Below are 12,784 nucleotides of genomic sequence, written 5' to 3'. Positions count from 1 at the left end.
CCTTCTCAAGCTCTTCGGTCTTGCTCTGGCCACCTCCCCAGTCCAACACAAGCTTGACATGACTTTGTCTGGAATGTCCAGAGACAAATGTGAGATCTCCTAGTAGAAGTAATGCCCCCCCACCCAGCATCCCTGGGGTCAGCGGACAAGGCTCGTGGGTCCTCCCCAGACTACAGTGATGGGGTGGGGGATCCCATCCAGGGTGCATTCCAGCAGTGGGGGCCACCAACACTCAGGCTAACACTCACATCTGCCTAATCCCAGCCCCGTGGAAGAAAAAGGAGAGCAGACTGATGCAATTAGCCAGGCGAATGGGAACTTGTCAAACCATTTAGATAAGACAGTACTTGAATTTATTCAGTTCCCGTTCCCGGAGGGTGATTGTGCTTCCACCCCCTGCTGATTCTGTGGGCTGCACAGCACTTTGCTAGCAAGGAAATGAAAAAAGAAAGGATGATTTTTTTCAGCCTACAAACTCCAAGGCTCTGCATGTTAAATCAGCAGGCACCATGCCTTCAACCAAGGGGTAACTTGACCTTAATGGAATCAAAGGACACATCCTGTTGAGTGACTTTGTCACAGAATCTCAAACTCAGTGATGGATTTTTTAAATTTAAGTATCCAATTAATAAAAAATAAATAAAGATTCCTCATCCAGTTCAATCTTCCTTATACCTCTTAACAATTGATTACACATTCACCTTGCTAATGGCTCTGTTTCAATTATTGAGCTGAATCTTACTCATATTCTTTTCAGAGCCCAGCATAGCGTTGGACACAAAATGGAAACTTGGTAAAGGCTCAATTACTGATTGCTTCTTGCTTTTGAAATAGTTTTCCCTGTAAGGTAGCAAATCCACTCTCTCCCTGCCTCATGTAATCAAAAACACGCCTCGCTCCTCTCCCTGACCCTTACCCCCCTCACCAAACTCACAACAGCAACAGGATCTTCACAATGAATATCCACAGTGGATTCAGTGGATCATACAAAACAACAAAGTTACAGAGAGGGGTTCAAGGTTGGTCTATTCTTGTCCTGTTTTAAAATCTGAGCATCTCTGTATGTTTCCCAGGGCTGCCATAACACTACCACAAATTTAGTGACTAGCAACAGATGTTTATTCTCTGATAGTTCAGAAGGTCAGAAATCCAAAATCAAGGTGTCAGCAGGGTCGGTGTCTTCTGGAAGCTCAGAGAGAGCCTGTGTCCTCCTCCACATTCTAGTGGCTGCTGACACTCCTCGGTGTGGAGCTACATAACTGCTCGGTCTGCTCATGCCCTTTCCCTGGGTTTTTGGTCAAATCTCCCTCTCTCTTCTAAGGACACTTGGCTCTGGGGCCCACCCTGAAATACAGCATGAGCTCATCCTAAGATCCTTCATTACATCTGCAAAGATCCTATTTCCAAGTAAGGGCACATTCACAGGCACTGGGGGTTAGGACTTAGATATATCTAGTTTGGGAGGGGGATATTATTAAACTCACTAAATATCCAAAGTCAGAACACATCATCTGTACCAGAAAACCCCATCTTCTTCCCAGTGCTCTTCTTCATATTAACAGGCTCGTTTCCTACTCAGGACCCAGGATGAACTCTTTGAGTCATGTTCAAGGGCCTTCACCCACTTGCTCCTGGGTTCCCATCAGCTCTGTAACTTGCAGTGAAGAAGTCCAATTCAATCAGTTCTATCCTACAAAAGTGCTTAATGCCTGTCTCCTCTTTCCCATGCCTGCTGCTTGACTGCCTTGGCCCCAGCTTGAATCCCCAGTCTCCTTCCCAGCCTGCCAGCTTCCTTTCCTGACCATGCCACATGCTGCTGCTTTAAATAGAGCCCTATCATGCCACAACCTTGTCCCCAGGCTTTCAAATGAAGCCCAATCTCCATAGAGCCTAGCATCCAGATCCACTAGAATCAGCCCCAAACCCTCGCCCAGTCTTATTTTCCACTGCTCCCTTGCACTTGGTCCAAGGTCTGGTCAAATTGTTGAGGGTTCTTAAGTAGATTCTCAAAGGCCTCCAAGACTTTCAAGTCCCTCTGCCTAGAAGTATTCATTAATTCAACAAGCTTCTATCTTGACCTATGATCCCCTTGTCAATGTCTTACACAGAACAGCCCAACTCAAAAAACAACTCATCCATTAGTCTTTGACAAGTTTCATCAACCACACTGGATTCCTCTTTCTTTTAAAACTTAGAAGCCTGCCAGACAGATAAGGCATTCTCGTGCTCTCCACCCCTTAGTGACTTGAACACTTGTCACAAACCTCATGACCGAGTCTGAATGGAACTCTGTTCTACTCACGTACATCTTCCCCATAATCTAGCGCAGAGTCTTGCATACAACATGCACTCAGGAATATCTGATCAATAAAAGGTATATTGAGTAAATAAATAATACAGTCTCTACCTTCAAGCACTTATGTTTGGGGACAGGGGAGGATGTGATAAGCACAAAAGTGAGTAACAATGACTAATACAATACTGTAAGTATCATAGAAGTATAGGTGAAATTCTAGGGGAAATCCAGAAATGGAAGTTTTGAAAAGGGTGAGCATTTCCTAGAAGAAGCAGAACTTAGGAGAGATCTTGAAGGAAACACAATATTTTGATGAGCAAAAGCAGTAAGCCAGGGAAGAGAATTAAGTACAGAAGAAGCAAAATCTCAAAAAGAGCCAAGTGAAAGCAAATGGCATTTTCCAGCTTCCATAAAGAAAGAGTAGAGCTTTCTGGCCTACTGACTGAGTGAATGGTGAGTAATGGAAAGCAAGCTAAAAAGCTAGGCCAGGGAATCCCTGGGTGGCTCAGCGGTTTAGTGCCTGCCTTTGGCCCAGGGCGTGATCCTGGAGTCCCGGGATCGAGTCCCACATCAGGCTCCCTGCGTGGAGCCTGCTTCTCCCTCTGCCTGTGTCTCTGCCTCTCTCTATGTGTCTTTCATGAATAAATAAATAAAATCTTAAAAAAAAAAAAAAAAAAAAAAAAGCTAGGCCAGCATCTCGAATGCTATGGCGAGGAATTTGAAATGGACTCTGTGGGAGATGGAAATCATGGAAGGCTTTCAAATAGGCGTGATGTGGTCACGTCTGTACTTTCAGGTGGGACCCCAGAGCCGACACCTGGGTACGTATCAGGATCATCTGCAGAGTTTCAAAATTGCTTAATACAGAAGGACAAGTACAAACAACAATATAACCCTCCTCATTCATAATAAAATCATGTTGATGTTTTGCCAGGGTGGCTTTAGGATTTTTAAGAGAAATAAACCATCCCTACCCTTGAGCTCCACCTTGTTCCCTTCCCCAGAAACAAACACTCCCTTCAGTGGATATCCTTCTAGTCCGTGTTTATACAAAGAAACATAGAGATATATGCATACATCTGTAAAAAAAAAAAAATCACATAGCATTGCTCTTTGTGCTAGAAGCATAAATAATACATTCAGCAAATATTGCTCTAAATTTGCTTTACTCACTGGACTCATCCTGAAAAATTCAGATTCCAGCGTCTCAACCCAGAGCCAATGAATCACAATCACTGAGTAGAGGTGTACAGAAATACACCATCTTTAAAAACTCTCGGTTCATTTTGATGTCACTGGACCTGGACTGGGGCATTACAGGTGTAGAAGACCAAGTAGAGACAAGATAAAGCAGAGGCAGGAAGAGCTGTAAGAATGATCCTTCAAGCAGGGGTGCTGCAGTCCTAAAGACGGGCAATGCAAATGGAAACAAAAGACAGGGGACAGATTCTGAGGCCCTGGAGACTTGCGATGACTTTGCAGCCAATTAGAATCTGAGGCCCTAAGGACTTTAACTTGAATGAAGACCCTTAACAAACATGGAAAGCACGGACAGGAGGGCCGGTTGTGGGAGAGAAGATGGATTTGGTTTTTGACGTGTGAATCTAGGTTTCTGCAGGATCTTCACGTAAGCATCTGCAACAGGCATTTATAGGAACTAGATTAAATCCCGGGGGAGGGCTGGGGATCACAACACAGATCCAGGATGGCCTAGTGACAGGTCACAGCTGTGCACATGGACCTGGCTATGTTCATTTCGGAAGAGAGAAAAGAGAGCCGTGGGCGGGTCCCTCGGGGATGCATATATATAGAATCTAGGAGAGATCACATAAGAGGAGCAAGCTGATGAGATAAAGCAGTGGCCGGGATCAAGATAAAGGAGAAAGGCCACTGGGATCAAGAAGCCACAGGAAAGGTCAAGGGTCAAGAATCCACCGTGACCTGTGTGTGATAAAGAGAAGAACGGAGAGACACCCGAGACTGGGGAAGCAGCACCCGTCAAGGAGCAGCAGTGATTGTGGCAGGACAAGTCACCGGGTGACGGGGCTTGAAAAATACCAGAGCAGCAATGTTAAGCTACTCTGTGTTGAAACTTGAAGCCAAAAAAGAAGAGCTGAGGGATAACTTGTAGGGTTCAGAACAGGAGGTGTGTACAGAAGGTGAGAAAGAAAACAGTGGTGAAGAAACTGGAAAGACAACAGTCTGTGGAATCCCTGAGAGGTTCGACACCTGAAGGTACCAGGTGACAGGAAGGCAGGGGTGGATCTTAGGTTCAAAGCAGAGATTATCTAAAAAGCACCTCCAGCGCCTCTCCTCATCCCTGTGCAGGCCAGGCATCTAACCCCACAGAGGACTAGGGCTCTGTGCTTTGGAAAAGTTTAACAAGAGGACGCTCTGGACTTCAAGGCAGTGGGATGAAGTGTAAAACTGAAAGCAGGGGAATTAGCAAGTCCACCCGCTAAACGAGCTGCTCCTCTGACAGTAGCATCCAACTTTAGAAAGACCTACATTCTCCCTCCCTGTGTCCCTTCATACTCCACCCCCTCCTCCTCCCTTGGGAGACCGGACTCCTCTTCTCTGGGAAAGAGAAATACCCGTGTATACTCCCCATCCATCACCCACAGCAAACCCCCACCCACTGAATTTTCAGCCAAGATCACCAGGCCTTTGAGGAAAGCCTCCCAGGAAAAAGTGAAGCCAAACCAAACAGACAAGTAAATCACATGGAACTCAGAGACCCTACGTAAGATGAAGATTTCGTGACTATCTAGAACGGCCTGGAGAGGTATTAATTTGGCTGCATGGCTTTTTAAAATAATGACAGAAAAAAAAATCACACAAAAATCTATATTTCTAACTTGTCTTGAAAAATCAAAAGGTCTGGCAATTCCAGACTCACGTGGAGCCTGGAGGTAAGAGCAAGAAAAAGATAGTGTGGGAAAGTGTGAGCCCGGACATTTTTTCGAAGAGACGGTTCAGAGGTCTTCCCAGATTCACAGGGGTCCATGACCCACAAAGAAGGTAAGAGCCTTGAAACAGCCCCTCTTCCTTTCTCGTCACCTTCCTGGGAAGATGTAGCAGTTTGGGGTGCACCTGAAAGCTTTCAGGAGGAACATCCACGATTCGCTGTGTTAAATCAACTCCCCACATGCAGCTGTCCAGTTCAAAGAGGAAAACGCAGAGCCCTCCAGGGGACGTGAGGATGGGGGCCTCGCACACAGACGTCACCCCGTTGCTGCTGGTGCACCGACACTGCGGAGACTAATGGGTCACGAGGGCTCTGCTCCTGCAGCCATCTGCAAATATCCTGAAGGAAAAACAGGAAGGATCAAAACGACTCCCAGCTCAAACCACAGGACTACCAGAATCGCGGACTTGATTAGAAAACACCCGCGTGGGATCCCTGGGTGGCGCAGCGGTTTGGCGCCTGCCTTTGGCCCAGGGCGCGATCCTGGAGACCCGGGATCGAATCCCACGTCGGGCTCCCGGTGCATGGAGCCTGCTTCTCCCTCTGCTTGTGTCTCTGCCCCTCTCTCTCTCTCTCTCTCTCTCTCTCTGTGTGTGACTATCATGGATAAATGAAAATTTAAAAAAAAAAGAAGAAAGAAAAGAAAGAAAGAAAGAAAGAAAGAAAGAAAGAAAGAAAGAAAGAAAGAAAGAAAGAAAGAAAGAAAGAAAGAAAAGAAAAGAAAAGAAAAGAAAAGAAAAGAAAAGAAAAGAAAAGAAAAGAAAAGAAAAGAAAACACCCGCGTACACACGCACGTCGGCTCACACATACAGCCGTGATCGGCCACGCTGCCGTGCCCAGTCCCAAAGCTTGCTGCTCACCAGACCCTTTGTTCTGACCAGAGGTAATCACAATGCAGAAGGAAGCTCCTGCCAAATAAGAATTAATTTAAATTCCTCCCAAAGCTTCTCAAGGGACAGAAGGGCTGCCCTGTAGAGATACCTTCTCCTGGGCGAATGAGCTGGATTATTCGGTTTACGACGAGCCAGAGGTGACTGAGTCGTTGGACACATAAAAGGCCTTTCTCCAATCGCTTCACCGTGGGGTTTCTGCTCTGTTTTGTTTTGAACGCGTGGAGTTTTTAGCCACACAATGTTCCCCAAAGCTCCTGGAAGCAGAATAGGTGTTGGGGGCCGGGGCACAAGCTCACAGTAAGGCTCAGACGGAATTTGGGTCCCTGCTCTGAAGAACCACTAAGAGCTGGGACTGGACGTGCTCCTGTGTACAGTCCTGGCCCCAGACAGTGAGGGAGGAGCCCCTCACCTGACCGTCACCCAGGATTGCCACTGCGGGGACGAGGCCCTGGGAAGACACCTGTATTCCAGATTCAGTTCTAGAATGTTCCACGTGGTTACCTCTAGGTTTTTGCCCTACCTGATGATGATGCTAGGAAATCTAAGATAACAATACTCTAGAAGAAAAGTTCTGCATCACTTTGAAAAATGTTCCTAGGGCCAGCAAGTAAGTAGGTATGAGGGTCTCCCAGAGCCACCGGCCCCCAAGCCTTGACTGCCTCTTCTCTGTTACTTGAGGGATTTTCCTGGAGTGGCTTTCCCTCACATGTCCTTGGGGTGGTTAATATTTGGGATTTCTCAGGAACGGCTCCAAAAGCTGTAGTTCTTGGGGCCCCTGGGTGGCTCAGTCAGCTAAGCATCCGACTCTTGATTTCCGCTCAGGTCAGGATCTCAGGGTCACGAGATCAAGTCCCACGTTGGGCTCTGCACCAGGCTTGGAGCCTGCTTAGGATCCTCTCTCCCTCTGCCTCTCTCCCTCTCTAAAAACAAAAACCAAAAAGCAAAATCCACAGTTCTCATATGACAGTGTGAAGCTCAGAGGCTCTGCAGTATCCTAGGGTCCTCTTTCTGGGTCTTCCAAATTACCGCTAACATGACTGTAACGGTTCACTTCAATCCCTCCAACAAGTCTCCACTGCTCTTCAGAGAAACGTGAAAACCCTGTCCCCCAGGCTGGCCTGGCCTGGCCCCTTGATCTGATGTGTCATTTGCAAATCTCTTCTCCCATCTGTGGGTTGTCTTTTAGTTTTGTTGACTGTATCCTTTGCTGTGCAGAAGCTTCTTATCTTGATGAAGTCCCAATAGTTCATTTTTGCTTTTGTTTCTTTTGCCTTCGTGGATGTATCTTGCAAGAAGTTACTGTGGCCGAGTTCAAAAAGGGTGTTGCCTGTATTCTCCTCTAGGATTTTGAAGGATTCTTGTCTCACATTTAGATCTTTCATCCATTTTGAGTTTATCTTTGTGTCTAGGGTAAGAGAGTGGTCTAGGCTCATTCTTCTGCATGTGGATGTCCAATGTTCCCAGCAATTTATTGAAGAGACTGTCTTTCTTCCAATGGATAGTCTTTCCTCCTTTGCCGAATATTAGTTGACCATAGAGCTGAGGGTCCACTTCTGGGTTCTCTATTCTGTTCCATTGATCTGTGTGTCTGTGTTTGTGCCAGTACCACACTGTCTTGATGACCACAGCTTTGTAGTACAACCTGAAATCTGGCATTCTGATGCCCCCAGATATGGTTTTCTCTTTTAAAATTCCCCTGGCTATTCGGGGTCTTTTCTGATTCCACACAAATCTTAAAATAATTTGTTCTAACTCTCTGAAGAAAGTCCATGGTATTTTGATAGGGATTGCATTAAACGTGTACATTGCCCTGGGTAACATTGACATTTTCACAATATTAATTCTTCCAATCCATGAGCATGGAATATTTTTCCATCTCTGTGTCTTCCTCAATTTCTTTCAGAGTGTTCTGTAGTCTTTAGGGTATAGATCCTTTACCTCTTTGGTTAGGTTTATTCCTAGGTATCTTATGCTTTTGGGTGCAATTGTAAATGGGATTGACTCCTTCATTTCTCTTCCTTCAGTCTCATTGTTAGTGTTTAGAAATGCCACTGACTTCTGGGCATTGATTTTGTATCCTGCCACACTGCTGAATTGCTTTATGAGTTCTAGCAATCTTGGGGTGGAGTCTTTTGGGTTTTCTATGTACAGTATCACATCATCTGCGAAGAGGGAGAGTTTGACTTCTTCTTTGCCAATTTGAATGCCTTTTATTTCTTTTCATTGCCTGATTGCTAGGCTAGGACTTCTAGTACCCTCTAGCCCCTCCTCCCCAACCACCCTCCTTGGTGCTCTGTGCTCTGCTCACGCTGGCCTTCTTCTTGACCATCCATATCCCACATGCCATCCTGTCACGGGGCCTCTGGGCGTGGTGTCCCCCAGCCTACAGGGCTCGCCCAGCTCTCCTCTGGCCCTAAACTCTTACCCAGCATTTCTATTTCAGTTCACACGCCACTTGGCCTGGAAAGCCTTCTCGGGCCTCTCCCGTCATGTTGCCCTCCGTTTCGTGGAGGCTCTCGGGGCAGGCTGCTCGTCATTCGCAGTTCTACACTCGTGAGTGTGATCAAGTGACTGGTATCTGTCTCAGGCACTGGATGAAAGAGGAGACCGTGTCTGTTTGTTTTCGCCCCTTGCACCCCTGGGCACAGGCTGGAGGCTTCAACATCAGCTGGGTGTGTAGAAGCGTCAACCTCGGCAGGACGGTCTTCTCGCCTCTCCACTCGCTTATTTTTACCTTCGGTCACTGGTTGCCTCTGCCCCTCATTCCACCTGCTGTTTGCTCAGAGGCCTGCCTCCCCCGCCGCTAGAAACAGCCTGTGCACCTTCACTGATGCCCTCAGTACCCCCAACATCTCTGTTTCGAGTGTCATCCTCCCTTTCACTGGGCGCCCCTCTGCTTTCGGCCTAGACCAGCACACTGAGGAGAGCAGTACCCAGCTTCCTGAGGTCCCTGAGGGGTGGACAATGCCAGCGTCACGGCAAGCAGGGTTGGCACCTCGTGGGACAGTCACAACGTGAAAAAGACATGGGCGTGAGGCCAGCAAGTAGATCCACCCTCCCTTCTCCCTGCCAGAGGTGGTTTGGAGGTGTCGCCCCTCCCGGCCACCCTCCTGGAGAGGTGCTGGGCTGAGTCCAGAGGCTACGGAGACACAGATACAGTTCTTCACGCCTTGTGGGGAGGTGCACCCAAGCAGCACCTCTCCCCATCTCCCTGGAACCCCTCGCACTCACACCCGGGCCTTGCATCTTCCAGAACAATTGTTGGTACCTTAGTTCTTCTCTACATTGCTTCAGCAGCTGGGCTGAGATCCTCTGATCTCCCCTGTATCCCCTAAAACAGCAACTACGCCCACAGCCCGGCCACATGGTACTCTGAGGGGAGCTGCTCACTCAGCGTCAAGTGAGCCAGCAAAGCTACTGGAACCTCCGCCTGGACGCACAACGGTCGGAGCTCACCATCCCTCTGCTTCATCCTGCGCTGGCCAGACCCACCAGCAGTGGCGCTGATTTTCATTTTGACAAAGTCACTCTAAAACCGCCTCTCAAAATTGCTTGAAGGAGGGATCCCTTAAGAACCTGAGGACAGACTCATGAGCCCTCTGCCCAGGTAAATGCACACGCATCAGTTTGCTTTCAGGCGACGGGTTCAAAGAACCCCTGAAGCCCCATCCACAGGTTTCATGTTAAGAAACTGCTTCAGAGAAACGAAGAGAAACACAATCAGCAGTGACAAGAGCAACTGAAGCCACATTTGATAAGCAGCAGATGAAAGAACAACTAAATCTTAAAAAAAAAAAAAAAAAAAAACAAGGAAGGATGATAGGGAAGCTGGTATATTTAAAGTGCAAGAGGTGTCAGATGTTTGTTCTTGCAGTTCCTCGTCCAGGGGCGCCTTCTCTGACTCCCCCAGTCGGATTTAGCTGTGTCCCTATAGCCTGTGGGGGTGCCGGGTGTGCTGCAATTCTAACCCATAAACACTGGGCCGTCATCGAAAGGGCCAGATGGGGATCGGCTTGGCCAGAAACACATACACACATACCGAGGCGGTGGCAGGAGACCCCATACCCATCCCTGTTTTTTCTTTGCTTTATATAAATCATTTTCAGCTTGGGGCACCCGGGTGGCTCGGTCAATGAAGCATCAGACTCTTGGTTTCTGCTCAGGTCATGATCTCAGGGTCATGAGATCAAGTTCCGCATTGGGCTCTGCACTCAGCTTGCAGTGTGCTGCTTGAGTTTCTCCCCTTTTGCCCCTCCCCTGACTCATGAGCCCACGCATGCGTGCACTCTCTAAAATAAATGGAAGGAAAGAGGGAGGGAGGGACAGAGGGACGGATGGACGGATGAGGGAGGGGGAAGGGAGGTAGGAAAGAAAGACTGGCAGGTACCACAGGCCATAGTTGGCCATCCCCATCCCCTGCACCTGACTGCAGCCACTGATGAATCAGCCCCCCTCCCACGGACTGTGAGCTCCCCCATGGTGAAAGTCATGACTTAGTCCACCCAGAGGTCCCAGGTCTAACAGTGATGGGTACATAGTCCAAGCTTAATCCATGCATATCAAATGAAAAACAAAACCTGCTCATCTTTCAAGACTGAGCTCAGTCCTTACCCTCCAGGTGGAATGGATCTTGCCTCAGCTGGCCATGCCTGCTGACCACTCTTAGGCCCTCCTCATGTTGGTACTGAGGTTGCCCACCAGCCAAAGAGACCTACAATGAGCGGCTTAGGCAAAAGACCCAGAGAATTCACCTCTTGCCAATTCTCGGGTTGATTCCTCACTTTATGTGAGACATACAATAACCACTCGCTACGTGTTTCCATTAAGTAGCCATTTTAAAAGTCCTATCTGAAGTGGGGATAGCTCCAAGAAAGCCGTTAAATATTCTCATGCAGCTGTTCACATCTTAGCATTTAATTAGTTATAATTGCAATTTTAAAAACAATTAAGCTCCATGGGTGTTATTTACTGCATCTCATGATGATTCTGTTTTTTAAGCTCCTCAAAAGAGAGTGGGATGGAGAGATATCTGGGTCTAGAAAGTACCAAGATTGAAAGGACAAGTTTTTGTTGTGCACAGTTAATTTCCTTTGCCATTCTTTTGGGGTGAGAGTGGGGTGGTTTAAGAAAACATCATTTTGCGATTTCTGAAGACACATTTCTAAAATCATCAAATGAGACAACCAAAACTTGGTGCTGCAGACCTGTGGTTTTCACTGATGTCCTCAGCACAGGAAGACCAACAACAGCCATTTCCCATGCAACATCCTTGCCCCATGAAAAACTCATTGGTGGGATCCCTGGGTGGCGCAGCGGTTTGGCGCCTGCCTTTGGCCCAGGGCGCGATCCTGGAGACCCGGGATCGAATCCCACATCGGGCTCCCAGTGCATGGAGCCTGCTTCTCCCTCTGCCTGTGTCTCTGCCTCTCTCTCTCTCTCTCTCTCTCTCTGTGACTATCATAAATAAATAAAAATTAAAAAAAAAAAAAAGAAAAACTCATTGGCATTGATGTTCCTAAAGGCAAACTGAAGCCAGAATTTACATAACACTAGCCGTGAAGTTGGGATGGAGAAACAAAGGGGAATTAAGGTATGTTCATGTTCTTGCTTTACCAGAAAGAAAGCTACCAATTAACTTAAACTAAATGGAAAATAAGTGATTTTATGAATATTAAAAAAAAAAAGATAGTCCATAAATGTAACATGGTGTATCCTAGATGGGATCCCGAGGTAGATAGAAGACATTAGGTTAAAAACTAAGGAAACGTGAACAAATATGGACTTTAATTATCATGCATCATCACTGGTTCATTAATCTTGATAAATGTACCACATTAATGTAGGATGGTAATACAGGCAGGAAGTGGGTATAGGGTGTGTGGGAGTGCTACTAGTTTTTCAATTTTTGTATAAATCTAGAACTATTCTGAAATAAAAAGTTTAGTAATTTTGAAAAACAGAGGTAGTCCCTAAAGAATACAATTAAGATATGTAGCTTATAATCCATCAGGTAGAGAGGGAAAGGGTAAACTTTTGAGAATTTTAGTCCAAGAGAATGCAGGAAATAATACCAATATGGGGTACCGATGGGCAGCACAGCACACAGCAAGTACAGAAGAGGCAAAAATAAGGATTGATGGAGAGAGACAAGTATCATGTGGTTTCTCTCATACATTGAATATAAAAAATAGTGAAAGGGACCAGAAGGGAAGGGGAGGAAACTGAGTCAGGAAAAATTAGAGAGAAAGACAAACCATTAGAGACTTCTAACTCTGGGGAACAAACAAAGGGCTGCAGAAGGGGAGGTAGGCGGGGGGATGGGGTGACTGGGTGATGGGCACTGAGGGGGGCACTTGACGGGATGAGCACTGGGTGTTACACTAGATGTTGGCAGATTGAATTTAAATAAAAATGTTTAAAATGATCAAAAATAAAATAAAATAAAAAATAAGGACTGAATGCAAAGGATGTAGTATTTCTTATTTCCCTGATTAAATACTAGGCTGCTACGCCCCAACTCCCCTCACTCTCCTAACATTTTTCACTCCTATCCCAGGCAGCTTATTAGTGGTCTGTGATTAGGTCAGCCAATTAAGAAATATGAACTGGGTCTCAGGCAAAAGACCT

General features: G+C 46.7%; 1 protein-coding gene across 19 annotated transcripts in view; it reads right to left on the bottom strand.

Moving 5' to 3' along the window:
• LYPD6B (LY6/PLAUR domain containing 6B) overlaps window positions 1-12,784 on the bottom strand; it is a 166,972-nt gene that overhangs the window by 59,791 nt on the left and 94,397 nt on the right. For 2 of the 19 annotated variants that reach the window (XM_077861661.1, XM_077861667.1), the window contains exon 1: window positions 6,246-6,627. The exons of 13 other annotated variants lie outside the window; for them this stretch is intronic. The gene's annotated coding sequence lies outside the window, so the exon portion shown is untranslated. Of the gene's footprint in view, window positions 1-5,389; window positions 5,604-6,245; window positions 6,672-12,784 lie in introns of those variants that run through there. 4 more of the 19 variants (XM_077861665.1, XM_077861673.1, XM_077861656.1 and 1 more) reach the window with 4 other exon arrangements.

The sequence above is a fragment of the Canis aureus genome, chromosome 20 (genome assembly GCF_053574225.1).
Source record: "Canis aureus isolate CA01 chromosome 20, VMU_Caureus_v.1.0, whole genome shotgun sequence".
Classification (NCBI taxonomy): Eukaryota; Metazoa; Chordata; class Mammalia; order Carnivora; family Canidae; genus Canis; species Canis aureus.
Note: the sequence above shows the minus strand (reverse complement) of the source record. Positions and strands in the feature narration are given on the sequence as shown.